This window comes from Ammospiza nelsoni, chromosome 10, assembly GCF_027579445.1.
Source record: "Ammospiza nelsoni isolate bAmmNel1 chromosome 10, bAmmNel1.pri, whole genome shotgun sequence".
NCBI classification, from domain to species: Eukaryota; Metazoa; Chordata; class Aves; order Passeriformes; family Passerellidae; genus Ammospiza; species Ammospiza nelsoni.
In genome coordinates this window covers 26,322,409-26,335,456 of record NC_080642.1, presented here as the reverse complement: position 1 = coordinate 26,335,456, position 13,048 = coordinate 26,322,409, and the positions used below count along the sequence as shown (strand labels likewise).

The following is a 13,048-nucleotide window of genomic DNA, read 5'->3' as shown; positions in this document are numbered from 1 at the left end:
GCCCCGTGACAGCTCCCCCAGCCCCAGGGCGCAGAGTCAGGCCCTGTCAGGACCCAGTGCAGGCCCTGCCCAGTCGGGAGCCAAGGCTGGATCTGGCCCTGGGCTTGCGGCAGGGCTCCCACTCGGGGCTGCTCCTCTGCCTTGGGCCTCTGGGCACTCAGGGCCAGCTCCAGAGCAGCTGCAGCGGGAGGGACGTTGGTGCACCAGTCCCTTTTCCCCAGGGCTGTGAACGAGCTCCAGAGGTGCCTCCAGCTTTGGCTGCTGCCGGGCCGTGCAAGGGCAGGCCCTAGTGGAAGAGCTGCAGCCACCCAGCCCTGCCAAGGGCTGAGCCCCACTGAGCCCGGCACAGCAATTACCTTCTAAGCCTGTGCCCGTGCCCATGCCTGTGTTTGGCTTGGCCTTCCTTCCTGCAGCAGAGGCTGCCAATCGGCCTCTGCTTCTTTGGGGAAACACCTCCTTCTGTCCTGCCTTTTGGCCCATCACTTGAGAAACAAAAAGTACACCTTAACAGATGGAAAAATTCTCCATTTCTTTAATGGCATGTTCAGGACGTCATGCTTATGAAAAATCGGGTGTAATCAACAAATCATCTGGTCTTTTTCAGCTGGGCCAGGGCCCACCCTCCTCCAAACAGCTGCCAGTGCTGAGCAGAAGTTGTGAGGTGATCGTGCAGGGCGAGGGCACACACATGCATGGCTCTGTTCTGGCACCTGCAGTGATGCCCCCCTGGCTGAGCTTTGGGCTCTGAGCTGGCAGCTCTCCCAGGGGAAAGGCCTTGACCTACCCTCACCATCTCCCAGAGGTTCAATCCTGAACGTGGGCTGGGAATCCAGATCACCTTTACCAACAGGCTCAGCTGCAAAGAAAGGCAGGACACAACAGCTCCAATGGCACTGCTGAAGATTCTCCTTCAGGCCTGAGTGGCAGTGAGGGCACCTGGGTGATTGGTGCCCTCCAAGGCACTCCCTTGGCTCTGCCTTCCACTCAGGAGCAGGGCCAGGGGGACCTCGTGCCTGCAGTGACCCCACACTGGGATTGAAGGAGCCCCTTGCAGGGCAGTCGGGGCAGAAAGGACTCCCTGGAGCTGCCAGCAGCTCCAAACCCAGCCCCAGGCAGGGCCAGGGCTTGGCAGTGGCAGCAGGAGCAGCTCAGGCTCCCTGGGGGCAGGAAAGGAGCTGAGAAAGGCTCAGCCCTGGGCCCAGCCCCTTCCCTCTCTGCTCTTCTCTGTGGCTGCACAGAGCACACAGAAGGACACAGTGCCATTGCACATGGGAGGAGGATGGACAGCTAAATGCCCCTTCTTCCCACTGACAGCGATCCTGTGGGATCTCTCAGGGCTCCAGAAGGGAGCAGGGCAACATTTCCAGAACTGATCAACCTTCAGTGAAATTTAAGGGGAATGGCACAAATGAGATCTTGCCACACTGACACAGATTATTCTGGCAGGAAAGGTACATTGAGAACTTGCCTTCAACATCTAGCAAGGTCTTCAAGTATCATTCACCAGCATTTCCAACTACTCCAAGTCACGTGCCAGTCGAGAAGGGAGCACAGATGCTGCAGAACCATTTCCATGGTGTGCTGAGATCCCCTTCTGTCTTGGGGAATTGGGCACTGCAAGGGGGTGGGGTAAGGCTGTGGGAGCCTGTGGCTCCTGGTCACTCTCCACGCTCTTTGCAGGTCCTGTGCAACATGCCTGGAGGGGCAGCTGGAGCAGCCCAGGGCCCTGGGGCTCTCTCCCTCCCACACAGGAAACCCTCACTAAATGCTTGGGGAAATCTGCAGTGCCACTGCTGTCTCTCCCAACCTCCGTCCCTCCCTCCTGCTTGCCCACCTACCCATGGAACAGCTCCCACAGCCCACGGGCACATGGCCAGGGCCTCTCAGGACGCACTGGAGCCTTGCTCTCCCCCTCTGCCCTTTCCCCACCATGGGCACTCTGTGCAGCTGCTCCCAGGTTTCGGGACGTGTCTCCCACGGAGGGAGCCCAGCAGGACAGCTCAGTACCCGAGTGCCCTGAGCCTGCTCGGGATAATTCCTCTGGGCTGTGCTCGTCTTGTCCGGGCTGTGCCCGCAGTGCCAAGCAGCAGAGAGGGCAGCTCAAGCCTTGGCAGGGCTCAGACCCAGAGGCACAGCAATTAACTCCTGTGACTGTGCCTGGCATCGCCTCCCTTCCTGCAGAAATGCCACCTTCCATAGAGCCTCTCTGTCCATCCCTTGAGAAATGAAGAGGCACAGCTGGATCAGATGGAATCATTGCACATTCAGTAGGCGGCTTCTTCAGGAGGCAATACTTGTCCAAAACATGGATAAGGATCAGGAAAATCTTGATGCCCCCAGGCCTTTGGGGCTGGCTATGGCCCTCCCTCCTCCAACAGCCACACCTCAGGATGTGCCTGGGGACCGAGAAAATGCAGGGGATCTTTGGTGAGTTTGGGCTGCGTGTCAGCTGATGCCCAATGCCTTCCTGCAGAGGCTGGGGAGAAGCTGCAGCCAGGCCAGGCTGGGAAACTGCCCTGCAGGGCATAGAGGCAGCAGCGGGGCAGCGAGGCTGCCATGGATCCCTTCCCGCTGTTCCGGGCATGGCGTGTCCAGATGTGCAGCCAGAGCCCTCGGCTGCTGAGCCCCAGGACAAGGCTGAGGGAAATGCACCCACAATTCCCTTTGAGCAGTTCTCTCACCATGTGCTTCAGGATGTTGTTTGGCCCCTGGTGGGGAAAGGGCAGAGGTGGGGTGAGGCTGCCATGGATCCCTTCCCGCTGTTCCGGGCTCTGCTCTGACATGGGGGACCCTGGCTCACTCTAGGATCTCTCCCAGGTCTCCTCCCAGAGCTTCATCCCACAGCTCAGCCCAAAGGGCCAGACAGATATTAGGAATTTCACAGCCTACCATTGGTGACTCATAGTCAGAATGCACAGGAAAACTCTAGGGGTGTTTCAAAATACCAGATGCTGTGTTGTTTCCTTCCCACTGCAGATTTCCCATTTCCCCAGCCTCAGTCCCTGGCAGCCTGCCTGGATGTTCTCCCCGCGCCGCTTCTGCAATCCCACTCGTCCAGGTCCTCTTGGTTCTGTGGGCAGCCCTTCGGGCCACTGAGGCCCTGTTCCTCCTTTGTTTGTGAGCATGTCCGAGTGAGAGATGATTCAAGGGCTCAGCACCCAGACCTCCAGCAGCAGTGGTCAGTTCCTGAGCACACTCGGTGGCCACAGGCAGCTGCCCATGGCTCTGGCAGGGATGTGAAGGGGAGGCCGTGCAGGGGAGCAGCCCCCACGCCCCCGCCCTGCCCATGGGGGCCTGCAGCCCATGGGGATGGAGCAGCAGTTTCTGGTTGTAAAAGTCCATCCGAAAATCCTTCATTTTTTGCCTCACAATTGTCATGAGAAAAGACCACCGAAAGGTTAAAAACTGTTGAGCCAGTTGGGAAAGAAAGTCTCATGCTTATTCAGTGTGTTCACAGGTGGTGTTTTCAGAACATGCCATGCTGAACTCGAAGGGGCATGCTGCCCTTTTCTGAACAATGGAACTGGACTTTCTTGCGACCTCCTGACTTGGTTGGACTGAGCTCTGGGGGGGCTCCCCCCCTTCCAAGAGAAGACCCCTCTCGCCTGCCTTTAACCATCGTGACAGACAAACAGAGATGTGAGTCCCCTCATCAAGGACCCAAGACAAGACAAGAAACCCCCCTGGCACCCCCCTGGCACCCCCCTGGCACCCCCTTCCAGAGACTGGGACTGAACCCCCCCCAGCTTGGGGAGGGAGGGAAAAACTGCCCAGAATAAACGTACCTGCGAGCATTCAGCCATGAAAACAATGGAATAACATGCCCCTCCTCCTGTTCCTATTCTCTTCCCCTCCATGGAAACCTCATTTCGGCCACCCTTCCCCCAACAAAAAACGGTGTATTTTTGGGGTGCAATCCGACCGTCCTTTGAGATCTCCCCAAGACGTGCATCAGTGAGCTTCGACGGCTGGACCCCCGAAGGACAACGACACTTTTTGGTCGCTATAGCCCCTACCTGACCCTTCTTTCCTCCCTCTTCCCTTGTCTTACCCTTTTCTTCCCTAGATTCCCTAACCAAACACATATTCAGCTGTGGTTATTATCAATAAAATTGCATTTTGTTGATTTGTTACTGCAAAGCCCCTGTGCCTTGTTGGTTATTTTTTGCACCAAAAAATCATCCGTCACCCGTTTATTCGGGCGGACCTCGACATGGTCTCTTAACTGCTTCGTGTGCTGGAAAGGCTGGGCTCGCGTGGACTCTCGAATTGTCCCTGCTGCCGAGCTCCGGCCGGCAGCACTGAGCCTTGTGCACTGGAGACACTGTCCATGGCGGCACCGGCTGAGCCGCGGAGCTATGCTTGCAGTCTGTTAAGGTACAGTCTATTTAGGTTGCCAAGTCGAAACTAAGGCTCCTGCCGGCCGCAGGGCGGAGGGAGAAGCGCTCACACAGGGAAAGTGGTCCAGTCCTGCACTGCCGGCCGCATTGGAGCGGGGCAACCCCCCCGCACTGGGCTTCCTGTTTCGCGAGATGCGCTGTAGGCTGACTGACTGCGTGAGCCTGACCCAGTGCAGCATCCGTGGCGGGGCAGGTCGCTTCCCCCTGCGGCAGGGCTCCACTCCCCCTGCTGCTGCCACCGCTACCGCCGCTGCAGTGCAGCATCCCCCGTGGTGCGGGTCACTCCCCCCGCAGCGGGGCTCGGCTTCCCCTGCCGCCGCTGCTCGCAGCCACTCGGAGCTGCCGCTGCCGCCCCAGGTGAGCTGCCTGCCGTGGCTGCTCCCCATGGCACAGTGCCCATGCTGAGTTCAGAGTGGCACAGCCCCGCAGGCGCCCCGAGCAGCTGCTGCTGCCGCCATCACAGCAGGGCCGCTGATTTATTGTGCATCTAGTTGCAGCGCCAGCACCACAACTCATGTTTTTGCAAGTCTATATGCAGCAATCTCGGGAATTCTCTTCCCAAGTCAACATTCTATAGTCCACGCTTTTCTAAAAAGCACTTAAATGTTCATACACCGCTTGTCTGCCCATTACCTTCTAACCTGATTTTTCAGCGCGCTGCAGCCCTTTGCAAGACGTCGGTGGCTTTCTGTCAGCTGGACTCTCCTATGAGGTCACCAGCGCACTGAAGCCCACCCTTACACCTTTCTTCAAGTTTCCTCTATAGTATCGCCTGTTGCACGGATCCTGCCTTTTGTGCCTCCCGGCCTGCGTTGGGACTGACACCAAAATACTGCACCGGACCATGGCTCGCAGGTTCAAATCAGCCATAGGACGTCATCTCCTGTTCGGGCGGCCATTTGTTGCAGAATGAGCCATTTGTTGGGGATGAGCCATTTGTCGGGTGCCGGGAAAACTTGGGACGCTCAATAGGAGAATCAGCAAGCTCCGTTTATTGCAAAGAGCATCAAACTTTTATACACAACAAATAATAAGCTCATGCATATTCTGTAAGTTAGCAGTCTATTGCTTATATGTTACTGGGCTTCCAAGGGTTGCAGGGTGAAGAGAGAGGCGAGAATCTTGACCTCATGTTCAGAAGGCTGATTTATTATTTCATGCTATATATTACATTATTACTATGCTAATACAAATAGAGAGAAAAAGTCTCAGAAGCTTACTAAGCTAAGAATAGAAAAAGAATGAATAAATAAAGGAGCTCTCTCTGATTCTGTCCCAGAGAGAGCTCGATCTTTGATTGGCCCTTAATTGCAACATGGGCCAATCACAGGTGCACCTGTTGCATTCCACAGCAGCAGATAACCATTGTTTACATTCTTCTTCTGGGGCCTCAGCTTCCCAAAAGGAAAAATCCCAAAGAAAGGATTTTTCACAAAAGATATCTGTGACACTTATATACGGATATCAGCTTCTTCATTCCAAAGGAGCTACATTTGCTTTTTCTCATGTCTCTAGTCTCTCAACTACAGCACTTGTTATAGTAACACAGCTATGCTCTCACCTTGCAGGTGCAGAACTTAGATTAGCTGTGTTCTTGTCATGCAGCTATTTCTCTACAATGAAGGGTCTTGATTTTTCATATCTATTCAGATTGCATTAGAAGGTGTTGGGGGTCAATATCAATTGGACGTTAGTGATATCAACTTATAAACACGAATAAAAAACAGGAAAAAGCAGTTCACTTTGCAATGTTTTCAATACAATATATTCACTTTGCATTAACTTCTGAAGTCTGTCTAATTAACCACAGAAGAATTGAAAATTTTTATTATTCCCAGGGGCTTTAAATGAAATGTTCAGGTGTTTTAAAAAATGTTTCTGAGTATTTTTCACTGAATTCCTGAACTGAAGAGCTCAATCAAGAAGAGGCCTCTGGAGTAATAAAATTCATCAGCAACCTCCAGGTGGCTGAGGATCCATCCCCATCAGAGCAGCAATGAACAGAAATGGGCACAGCTTTGTGGCTGCCCCAGCTTTGGCATGGGCCCTTATTACTGCTCTGACACGTCGGGTCACCAGATATTACTGCGCCTGAGTGGGTCGCAGCTGGTGAGAGAGAGACGGTGAATCTTGTTTCTTGAATCAGAAGGCTTGATTTATTAAGATATTATATATAATACATTATGACTATACTAAATAGAATATAGAGAGAGGTTTGCAGAGCAGCTAGGCTAGGCTAAGAATAGATAGAAAGAAATCACAACAAAAGGACTCAGTCCCCTGGCTTACACTTTGTGATTGGCCCTTAATTATAAACATAGAAAATGAGCCAATCAGGAAACTCCTGTTACATTCCACAGCATCTGATAATAATTGTTTACCTTGTCTTCTGAGGCCTCTGGCCTCCAGAAGACACAGAAATCCGAAAGAAAGGATTTCTGTGGAGAAATGTCTGCGACAGGCCCTGGCTGGAGCAGGAGCAGTTCTTGAGGGCCCCAAGGCCGGGGCTCTTGTGCTGCCCTGGGCAGATGGGATGGCAGAGCTGCAGAGCTCTCAGCACCTCAGCCCGAGAGGAGCAGGGCAGCCAGGGAGCCTCCTTTGGCCTTGGCCAAGCACCTTCCCCCATGGCTGTGGCTGAGTCCTGTGGCAGCTGCAGCTGCTGCTGTGCCCTTGCCAGGGGCTGAGGCTGTGGGCCAGTGCCCAGAGCAGCCTGGCCTGAGCAGAGCTGTGGGGCCAGAGCCGGCTGGGCTGGGCTAGGCTGGGGAGAGGCCCTTGGTGCTGCCCAGAGCTCAGGGCAGCTGGCAGAGCTTGCAGGGAGCTGGGCTGGGCTCAGAGAGCCTGGCCCAGAAACCATCAGTGTCCATCTCAGCCTGGCTGAGCGTGCAGGGGCCAAGAAGAGCAGCCCAGGGTCTGCAAGTTCTCTTTGTGGGAGATGAGCTTGTGATCTCTGAGCCCTCTAAGTGCTGGGGCTGCACTTCCAGCTCCAGAGGAGATGTGACAGATGGGGGCAGAGACAAAAATAATTTCTGCTGGATTCTTTCTGGTGTTTGCTTATACAGGTGTCCTGGTTTAGGACAAATTAGGGGAAATCTCCAAAAGGGAGCCCCCCAAAACAAAACAAACCTCCAACCACCCCTCCCCCAATACCGGGTTCGGGAAGGAATTTCTCGGAGGAGCAAAGTGGAAAACAAAACCTATTTATTTACAAGTAACAAAAGAGCACTCCCCAACACAAGAAAAGAAAAGAAACCAGGCTGTATTGTGGAGGGCGCGGAGCTTCTCTTGCAAACTCCAGGGGTCCTGGACGTCCAGGTCAGGTCCGAGCCAGTCCAGTATCTTCAGGGGAGGATAAGAAGGAGGGAACAAAAGAAAAGGAAAAAAACCAGCGTAGAAAGCAGAAAGCAAGCAAACAAGCGGCTAGCCAAGCCAAGCAGCCAAAAGCCAAAAGTGAAAGTGCCCGGTCACACTCCCTCCTCTCTTCCCCGCCCCGCCGCAGCAAGACGGCCGGGGGTGGGTGGGGGGGGGGGGAAGAGAGAGAAAAGGCACAGCTGCCAGACACAACACACAGTATTGGGATAAAGGCTGTCACCCCACGACACTCCACCCCTTATCCCATATCGTGAACATACAATAAAAAACTTTCACTTACTCACACCTTTGACACTTACGCATTCCTCTCATCTTACTTGCTCAGACCTTTGACACTTACAGTTTCCTTCTGTCTCACATTCAACAAACAATGACATTCATATATGAGTCTCATCCCACAATCAGGTCTCCCTGAGGTACACACCGTGTTGTTCCATCTTTCTGCATTATCCACCATGTATAACCTGGTCCTTGAGCAAAGACAATCCCACGGATGGGTTTGTCTGTACTCGAGGCAGGGTTGACCCATACAGTCTTTCCCAACAAACCTCTGACATGGGCCACTGGCGCTTTATCCCCATCTACTATATTAAGGAGCTCACACTGAGCAGGACCCGCTCGGTTGGTGGAACCTTGAGTGTTAACTAACCAGGTAGCCTTTGCCAAATGCTGCTCCCAGTTTTTTAAAAATCCCCCACCCAATGCTTTTAAGGTGGTTTTTAACAATCCATTATACCTTTCCACTTTCCCTGCAGCTGGTGCATGATAGGGGATATGGTATACCCACTCGATGCCATGTTCCCTAGCCCAAGTATTAATAGAATTGTTTTTAAAATGAGTTCCATTATCTGACTGAATTCTCTCGGGAGTACCGTGCCTCCAAAGGACCTGCTTTTCAAGGCCCATGGTAGTGTTACGGGCTGTAGCATGAGACACAGGGTAGGTTTCCAACCATCCCGTGGTGGCTTCTACCATGGTTAGTACATAGCGCTTGCCTTGGCGGGTTTGAGGCAGTGTGATGTAATCAATCTGCCAGGCCTCCCCGTATTTGTACTTAGACCACCACCCCGCATACCCGAGGGGCTTCACCCGCTTGGCCTGCTTGATGGCAGCGCACGTCTCACAGTCACGAATAACCTGAGAGATACTGTCCATGGTTAGATCCACCCCTCGGTCTCGTGCCCACTTATAGGTGGCATCTCTACCCTGGTGGCCTGAGGCATCATGGGCCCATTGTGCTAAGAATAACTCTCCCTTATGCTACCAGTCGAGATCTATCTTCAACTCCCCTATCTTTGCAGCCTGATGGACTTGCTGGTTGTTTTGCTGCTCTTCATTGGCGCTACTTCTGGGGACATGGGCATCTACGTGGTGAACCTTCACAGGTAACTTCTCTAACCGAGTAGCGATATCTTTCCACTCTTCCGCAGCCCAAATTGGTTTTCCTCTGCGCTGCCAGTTGGCCTCTTTCCATCTCTTCAGCCATCCCCATAGAGCGCTGGCTGCCATCCAAGAATCGGTATACAAATAGAGCCTTGGCCACTTCTCTCTCTCTGCAATACCCAGGGCCAGTTGAATAGCTTTGATTTCAGCAAATTGACTTGATTCACCCTCTCCTTCAGTAGCCTCTGCAATCCGTCAAGTGGGACTCCATACAGCTGCTTTCCACCTCCGTTTCATCCCTATGACGCGACAAGAACCATCGGTGAATAGAGCATAACGTGTTTCTTCTACTGGCAACTGATTGTAGGGTGGAGCTTCCTCAACCCGGGTCACTGGCTCTTGTTCCTCATCCGCGACACTAAAGCTTTCACCTTCGGGCCAATTTGTAATTATTTCCAGAATCCCAGGGCGATTTAACTTCCCAATTTGAGCGCGCTGCGTAATGAGGGCAATCCACTTACTCCATTTAGCACTGGTGGCATGGTGGGTAGAGGGAACCTTTCCTCTGAACATCCATCCCAGCACCGGTAGTCGGGGTGCCAGAAGTTGTGCCTCTGTACCAATCACCTCCGAGGCGGCTTGGACTCCTTCATAGGCGGCCAAGATTTCCTTTTCTGTTGGAGTATAGTTATCTTCAGACCCCCTGTAGCTCCGACTCCAAAATCCCAATGGTCGGCCTCGGGTCTCGCCAGGTACCTTTTGCCAAAGGCTCCAGGACAGACCATGGCTCCCGGCTGCAGAGTAGAGCACATTCTTCACATCTGGTCCCATCCTGACTGGATCAAGGGCTACAGCATGAGCGATCTCCTGCTTGATCTGGACGAAAGCTTGCTGCTGCTCAGGGCCCCAATGGAAGTCGTTCTTCTTGCAGGTAACCAGATAAAGCGGTCTCACAATCTGACTATACTCAGGGATGTGCATCCTCCAGAAACCTATAGCACCTAGGAAAAGTTGTGTTTCCTTCTTATCAGTTGGTGGGGACATAGCAGTGATTTTGTTAATAACATCCGCAGGAATCTGACGCCGTCCATCTTGCCACTTCACCCCCAAGAACTGAATTTCTCGGGCAGGTCCCTTGACTTTGCTCTTCTTAATGGGAAATTTGGCTTCCAGGAGAATATGAATTACCTTCTCTCCTTTCTCGAACACTTCTATTGCCGTGTTCCCCCACACAATGATATCATCAATATATTGTAAATGTTCTGGAGCCTCACCCTCTTCTAGTGCAGCCTGGATCAGTCCATGGCAGATGGTGGGACTGTGTTTCCACCCCTGGGGCAGTCGGTTCCAGGTATACTGCACTCCCCTCCATGTAAAAGCAAACTGAGGCCTGCATTCTGCTGCCAGAGGGATGGAGAAAAACGCGTTAGCAATATTGATGGTCACGTACCACTTTGCTGCCTTGGACTCCAGCTCGTACTGCAGTTCCAGTATGTCCGGTACAGCCGCACTCAGTGGTGGAGTCACTTCATTCAAGGCACGATAGTTCACAGTCAATCTCCATTCTCCGTCAGATTTTCGCACGGGCCAGATAGGGCTGTTAACGGGTGAGTGGGTTTTACTGACCACCCCTTGGCTCTCCAGCTCTTGGATCATCTTGTGGATGGGGATCACGGCATCTCGATTCGTCCAGTACTGCCTGTGGTGCACTGTTGAGGTGGCAATTGGCACTCGTTGCTCCTCTACTTTCAAGAGTCCTACTGCAGATGGGTTCTCTGATAGTCCAGACAAGGTATTCAATTGTTTAATACCCTCTATCTCCACTGCAGCTATTCCAAAAGCCCACCTGAATCCCTTGGGATCTTTGTAATAGCCATTCCGAAGGAAGTCTATGCCCAAAATACATGGAGCCTCTGGACCAGTCACAATTGGATGTTCCTGCCACTCCTTCCCAGTCAAGCTCACCTCAGCTTCCAACAAAGTCAACTGTTGTGATCCTCCCGTCACTCCAGCAATGGAAACAGGTTCTGTCCCCACGTGTTCCGATGGCATTAAGGTACACTGTGATCCAGTGTCAACCAATGCTTCATAGTCTTGTGGCTCTGATGTGCCAGGCCATCTGATCCACACCTTCCAAAAAACCCAGTTCTCCCGTGCCTCTTCCTGGCTGGAGGCAGGGCCCCTCTAAGCCAGATTGTCCTTCTTTCCTTGGGTGTATGCCTTAGAAGTTCCTTCAAGGGGATCGGACATGTCATCATCATCATCATACTTAACATCTCGGCTACGAGCGACCGGAGCTGCTATCTTTTTGGTGATACTTCCTCTTTTCTTCAAATCACGCACCCGTTGTGCCAAACAGCGGTGGGTTTTCCATCCCATCTCCTCATGTCTTCTCCAGACTCACGCAGAAAAACCCATAACTCAGCCTGTGGGATGTACCTTCTCTCCCCATCAAAGGAGCGCCAGCGTTGGATACCAGGGCCTCTAATTTGTACAGCTGAGATTTGAATAAGGTCCTCCTTAATCTCTTCTTGGAGTTTCTTATGATTCTCCTCTATTTTGTCCTCTAGTTTCTGCAGTCGGGTTTCCACTGCTGCAATTCTGGCATGAGTTGGGCCATGCACAGCATCTGCATACGCTCGAAGCTTCTTTGCCATATCGAGCACAGTCTCATATGTATCATCCCACTTCATTATTGCTAGGGCAGAAGCGTATTCAGGTGGCCCAAGTCGCACAAGTTTCCTCCACATTACAGGTGTGCATGGTACCAGGTCCGGATTCCTAGTTGTGTCATCTGAGAAAATGAGCTCTGCCACCGCCATCTCTCTCAGGCGTTGGATCCCCTGTTCTATGGTCTTCCACCATGTCTGCTGTATATAGAGATCATCCGCACACAGGTATCGTTCTGCTACGCTTCTTAGGACCCGTTCCCAGAGGCTGTGAGGGTTAGCCCTGCTCATCATACCTTGATCGATGACAGGATCATGTGACAGGGATCCCAAATGCCTCGCTTCGGTACCATCCAAAATCGTAACCTCCCCTGCAGCATCCCAAAGGCGGACTAACCAACTAATTATAGATTCGTCAGGTTGTCGTCTGTAATCCTTTCTTAGGCATCTGAGGTCCTTCAGAGAAAAGGAGTCAATATTAGCTCTAGATTCTGTGCCCCTTGATGTGGCGTCTGATTTTGGTGAGGGTCCTTCTCCTGCATCATCATCATCATCATCCTCCACCTTTCGATCGGTTGCATCATCATCATCATCCTCCACCTTTCGATCGGTCTTGCCTTTACACTTTCCACCTCTTGTATTAGCTGCAACAGCCATGGTTTGGGGCCTACTGTCTGATTCAGCTGCTAGCCTGGAGCCTGGGATGTTAGCTGCAGCCTGGGTCACTGGGGTAGTAACTAACTTATCTCCCTGTTCCCTTTCTGCTATCTGCTGCTCCACAGTATCTAGCAGAGTACGGTAAACAAATGCTAAGGCCCAGCTCACTGCAGTAATCCTTTCTTCCTTAGTATTACCATGGCACTTCTCCCTCAAATACTTTGCCACCTCGACTGGATTCTGAATTTGATCAGATGGAAAGTCCCAGTCTATAGGATCAGAAAATCCCTTTAAAGTCTGGCCCATATCCTCCCATTTCCCACTCCAGTCAAGATTTTTCCTGCTTTGTTTTACTCCTAAGTCAGGAATGTCTCTAACCCCTCTAGAAATTTCAGCTTTCATTTTATACACACTCTAGACAGTATAGAAAAGGCTTAATAAATTAAATGCCAGAAAGATGGTTTCTTTCAAACTCAGGGGAAATTCAGTATTTTCTAATAGAGATGTCAACAGTTTGGAGGAGAAGAAGGAAGACACAGGCTGAAAAGCCCCTTCCCCTTCTTCTCCCCA

The 13,048-nt window shown here is 52.2% G+C and overlaps 1 pseudogene; it reads left to right on the top strand.

Moving 5' to 3' along the window:
- Positions 1-13,048, top strand: part of LOC132077836 (zinc finger protein 208-like) — a 416,438-nt pseudogene that overhangs the window by 51,676 nt on the left and 351,714 nt on the right.